Source organism: Nematolebias whitei, chromosome 22, assembly GCF_014905685.2.
Source record: "Nematolebias whitei isolate Nwh7 chromosome 22, NemWhi1, whole genome shotgun sequence".
Classification (NCBI taxonomy): domain Eukaryota; kingdom Metazoa; phylum Chordata; class Actinopteri; order Cyprinodontiformes; family Rivulidae; genus Nematolebias; species Nematolebias whitei.
The window spans coordinates 3953998-3959735 of record NC_056519.1 but is presented as its reverse complement, the minus strand read 5'-3'; the positions used below and the strand labels follow the sequence as shown (position 1 = coordinate 3959735).

Sequence of the window (5738 nt, the reverse complement as noted above, 5' to 3'; positions counted from 1 at the left end):
TGGACAGGCGGACCGGGACACCCGTGGACAGGCGGACCGGGACACCCGTGGACAGGCAGAGAGTCTCAAAGAAAGTTACAAAAATCACTCGGTTGCCTCAAGTGATTGTTGGGCCACAACTTATTACATCAGCTGTACAAATCTTGATGTAAAGACCAGTTCCATTTATTTTCAAAATTATTTTTATCAAACCAACATTCAAAAATTCCAACTGATTTTAATTTGACGTTCATTAAATGTTTCCTTTTGTCAATTTTAAGTCATTTCAGTTTTTTTCTTCATTATATGAGTACAAAGAAGTTTGTCCTCATCCATACCATTCGTTAAAATAGAATAAAGCTGAACATCGTCTATTTAACATACTTTTTTCCAAACGTGTTAAACGTAGAAGATTCATAAAAACATGACGAAAATCTTTCAAACATTCTGGATCAGTCCCTTAAACTGGGAGACTGGGAGCCGAGCTCTAAATGGATTCAGGCTTGCAGCTGGTGGGTCCCTTTCTCTTAGATAGTTTTTAATAAGTCTGTTTAACTTCTCCTGTTCTGGGAAAAGTCTCACCAGGGTCTGCGGCTAAAAACATGTAAAACCTCTCATCCAGATATTAGAATTATATCGGCTGATCTGTAGGCGAAATAACGCTGTAAGAGAGGATTGTGTAAAGGTTCAGGACTGAAGCGTCACTAAGGGCCTTGGGGGGTAAGTGGGCTCTAATGAAATCAGCCGAGTCCGTCCATCTTGGCAAAACTAGCATGCCGTAGTCTACTCTCATGGGCTTCGGTTGCACCAGTTACACAGAGCCCTTCTGTCTCTAAAGCCGTAGAAATATTATAAATATTTCTTGGCTTAGCTGTGATGTAGCTCATTAAATGACCTCAGATTAGAGAGACGCTAAATTCAGAGCAGATTTACGAACTTGTGGTGAGTCTGAGTTGGGCCAAGAACAAAATAAACTGCCGCCGCCTTAAAGCAACCACTCCAAAGTTACATGGTACTTTATGCTAATGCTAATAAACTTCCTGCAATAATATACTTTTTCTGACATAACTGTTTACAGTACTACCAACTTTGCATGAAAAGAGCAGTCGTCCTCCAATGCAAGAGTTGGGGGTTCGATTCCACGAGCCGCCACATGCCGAAGTGTACCTGGGGAAGGCACTGAACCCCTCATTGCCTCTGATGTGTGTCCCATTGGTGCATGAATATGATAAAGCATTGATTAGTCTCTTTAGAATGATTTGTTCAATTAGCTTTGTAGAGATCTAGTAGAGTGCTGTGTGGATGGGTAAAAGAGGACACGGATTGTGTTGTAAAGAGCTTTCAGTGTCTTGATAAGATAGAAAGGTGCTCTATAAGTACAGTCCAGAATGGTATTAACATTAGAGATGCACCAATCCAATACCAATATCGGTATCTGTCCCGATATTAAAAAAAAACAAAAAAACTTCTGGATCAGGTATCGGTGACAATGTGACCGATCCATGTCTGGGCAGATCTATTCACTCTAATTCTACGCTTTGTGCTCTGAGCGACATCACGCGCTAGCGAACTCACCGCACAGATTGTTTTCAAAATGGAGCAAGCGAAAGGATCAGCCATCTGGAACTATTTCAAACTACCTCAGCCAACACATTCGACAGCTACATGCAATACGTGCACAGCGATGGTTCTAAGGGGTGTCACTAAAACTTCCAATTATAACACTACCAACTTAATCCAGTATCTCCAGGGATTTCACCCTAAAGAGCACGCTGAGTTTGTTGAATGGAATTCAGCACTGTTTTTCTGTATCTGTTCGGTATTGGATCGGTATCGACCCATACTAAACAGCAGATATCTGTATGGGTAGTGTAAAAAGTTGATCAGTGCATCCCTAATTAAAATGTTCCATGTAAGGATAGAGTCCTTGAGTCTCTGTCTTCACAGCAACTCCCTGACGTGTCTCTGTGTGCAGCTGGGACTGCTGATAACAGCTCAGTGAGGGTGGGTGGTTGAAGGTTGATCCTACATAACTAACTTTATTCAGTTTGGGAGAACAGATCAAAGCCTCAGACAGGTGAAGGCATTGATAAGTGTGAACTTGTAATTGCATTGATCTTCTGTGACTGCTTGCTGTTCTCCAAAGATTTGTAAATAAATCTGATGAAGCTTACACCTGGTTGTTTAGGTAATCGTTTTTTTCCACAACAAAAAGCACAAAAACCTTCTGTGGAAGTGCTATTGTAAATCGCTGTGACTTTTGTGCTATTGCTATTTTATAAACATTTAAGTCTATATCTTTCTCAAGCTCAACTGTTGGTGACTATCCAACAATTTTCAGTCGGGTCTTCTGGACAGTTTCTTTTTTTTTTTTCTGAAAAGTTTCACCTTCCTTCTGGAAGACTTCATCAGTTAAGGAAACAGACAACACAAAACTGATTCTTCCCCCAACAGCTTACTCCAAAGTGGAACAAACCAGTTATGTTGGTGTCTTTGGCACGCCCTCTCCTCCGATGCCGGCCCTCTTCCTTGTCGACAGTCACGGTTTTGAACCAGTTTGACGTGACTGTCGACGAGGAAGAGGGCTGGCTCCAGAGGAGGGTTGTGCCAAAGACACCATTTTAGCACCAACATAACTGGTTTGTTCTACGACTGAAAATTGTTGGATTGTATTCCTGGATTATTGAGCATGGACTCTTTTGGTTTGTTAGTGACTAGTTCAACAAAAAAATAAAGAAAAGTGAAACATGGACATCTTTACTGAGAAACCCACTGACTGGACACGTTTGTTGTACAAACTTTCCTGTGAAATTACACCTCAAGTGGCCAAAACTAATACACGACTGTCGCAACATTGGCGGAATGTTCTCACAAGAAAATGACGAACGCACAGCCGCTTGACTATTGCAACAGGGCGTGGCAAAAATCTGGACCTTATAAAAAAGGGTTTCTCCCCAGTCCAGCAAACATTTCATGTTACAAACCTCAGAAGGACAATGCTTCTAGACGAGGTCCCCGACCTGACACCCTGACACTTGCGTTTTTATCTCTACCATTATACAAGTGCCCCCCCACCCCCATCGACAACTGCCAGCACTGACATAGCGGCACACAATACAGAAGCTCTGGCTAAAAAGCTAGAGGTAGCGCTCTGTTGCCCTCTGTTAACCCTTCATGTCGATCCATTGTCTAACCCTCCACCCCCGTTGACAAAAATCATGGAAGATATGAGCACCCTGCCAAAGCAAGTAATGTGGAAACACGGTGTGTGTGTATATGAATATATCAGTAGCTTTTTAGCTATCGCGTCTGTATTGCATGCCACTAGCGCCATGTTGGTGTCAGCAGTTGTCGACAGGGGTGGGGTGTTTTTGTGGGTGAAGGACAGTTCAGTAGGTGGGGCTCTCAGTTTTGTTGACAGATCAGGGCACCCTTCTTGTATAATGGTAAATGGACTGTACTTATGTAGCACCTTGCTATCTAATCAAGATACTCAAAGCGCTTTACAAAACAATCTGTGCCTCATTTACCCATTCATACAGCACTCTACTAGATCTCTACAAAGCTAATTGAACAAATCATTCTAAAGAGACTAATTAGAGCTTTATCATATTCATACACCGATGGGACGCACATCGGACGCGATGAGGGGTTCAGTGTCTTGCCCATGGACACTTTGGCATGTGATTGCTGGTGGATTCGAACCCCCAACTCTTGCATTGGAGGACGACTGCTCTAACCACTCAGCCACAGCCGTCCCAGGGAAACACTAGGCCTGTCATGATAACAAATTTTGCTGGACGATTAATTGTCTCAGAAATTATTGCGATAAACGATATTGTTTGAAATTTGACAATAATTAATTATTGTCAAATTTAAGAAGAAATGTAGGCTAATTTGGTTTAATTTGTTAAAAAAAAAATACCACCGGGTGGCAGTATAAGACTGTTTAAACCGAAGGATGGATAGTGAGGGAGCGAGCAGCGTGTCTCTTTAAGAAAAATGGGAGGGAGGCCCCTTCACGTGACATGGGCTGTCTCTTTTTTCTTTTTTTGGTTCTCAAAATGGCGGATGCTCGGTGTGGTTTGAGTTCTTTAGCATAGCATTTGTCACACAAAGCTTTTAATAAAAAATAAATAAATCAGTAAACAAGTTCTCCGATTCTTTTTGCAGAGAAAAAAACAACTTTTAACACGAAGCCACGTGTTTCAACCGTGAATTTTGGAGCTTCGACAAGACGGGGATTTTTTCCCCGACGTTGGCCTGTTAGCTTAGCTCATAGCTTAGCTGCTTTTAATGTTCCAAAAAACGTGAATTTTGACGGTTAAAATGGATTTTAAAGAGAAACTTGAAAGGGAGGGGTCAGTGAAGAACACCTGAGTTGAGCCTTTTGTCATCCAGTGTCTTCAGTAGAGAGACGAAGAAACGATAAAGCGTTAAATGAAAATGAGGTTGATAATTTTAATTTATCCTGAAATTAATTGATTTATTGTTTATCGCGACAGGTCTAGGAAACACTGATATATTTGTGTGTGTGTATAATGTACACAAAAACACAAAACTGTTTATAATAGTAAAAGACATTCAATGCACAGGTTTCTGTTCATGATTTTCCCACAGTGGATAAAACAAAGAGCCATAATTATAAGATAAATGGTTAAAAGACGAGATTTTTTGTTACACAATCGTAGTTTATTACTGTTGTCATCACTTACACAGACTGAAGACGTGTCAGCAATAACCGGTCTGATCAGAACGTCAAAGTTTTGAACTGCTTTAGGAAACTTTATTTCCCAGCTGAAATACTTTCATCCAAAATCTGGAGCTGACCGTGGAACACGAGGTGCTCGGGAACGACAGATCAGTTCATGTGTTGCTCAGGTTTGGTAACTGTCTGGGTTGTGTGGAACAAGTAAAGCACAAATTATGAAGAAATGTCTTTTTATTTAAAACTCCCCTGAATATTTTCTGTTCAGCCTCCTGTTCTCACCTGTTGGAGCTGTTCAATCTACACCTTGTTAAAGAAAGACACCGGCTCGTTGGTCGCTGAGGACAAACTGGTGTTTAGGTCCGTGTTGCTCTAAAGATGAACATATAGGCGAAGTTTATCCACTACGAGCCGTACGGTGTCTGATGAATTCGTGTTGTCCCGTAAAGCTGATCACGTCGCGTCCTGAAGGAGCAGAGCTTCTCTTTTTGTCCGTAGAGTTCGAGAACAAGCGTTTGGTTCTCAAAAGATTATCCACAGTCCGGAGCAAAGGATGTCTCTATTTACAGCAAGAGCCTCGGTGGCGTCCTCGTCTCCTTCCTGGATCCATCAGATCTGAACCGTGACGTCACCTGTCAGAGAAACGAGTCGTGAAATCAGAGATGGAAGTTAGAGCAACACGCGAACATCTTGAGAGGGCCGCCCTTCACTGCAAACAGGAACATTTGTCATTTTGAATCCTTTTAGTTTTTGGCCCGGTTTTAGTTAACTTTGGTTTATTTATTTTATCTTTAAATCTTCATTTATTGCATCAATATATACCTGTTTTTGGGGCTCAATTTTAGCTCCTCCTCACTTTTTTTTTTAGCCCTATTTGTGGTCTTTTGTTTGTGTGTTGTTGTTTTTTTTAGCTAGTTGCACTATTTTACTTATTTTAGTTACGTTTTCTTTTAGCTCGTTTTTAGCTTTTAGTTACCAGTGTTTGCATATTTTAACTTAAAACATGTTTTAGTAGTTTTTGGCTTGTTACGCTATTTTACCTTTATAGTTG

At 41.1% G+C, this 5738-nt stretch overlaps 1 protein-coding gene across 2 annotated transcripts in view; it reads right to left on the bottom strand.

Annotated features, from left to right (window-relative positions):
- The window catches only part of LOC119428586 (chemokine-like protein TAFA-2), a 59807-nt gene that overhangs the window by 15804 nt on the left and 38265 nt on the right, over positions 1-5738 (bottom strand). The window contains exon 5 of one of the 2 annotated variants that reach the window (XM_037696269.1): positions 4855-5319. The exons of the other annotated variant lie outside the window; for it this stretch is intronic. The gene's annotated coding sequence lies outside the window, so the exon portion shown is untranslated. Of the gene's footprint in view, positions 1-4854; positions 5320-5738 lie in introns of those variants that run through there. 2 annotated transcript variants of the gene reach the window in all.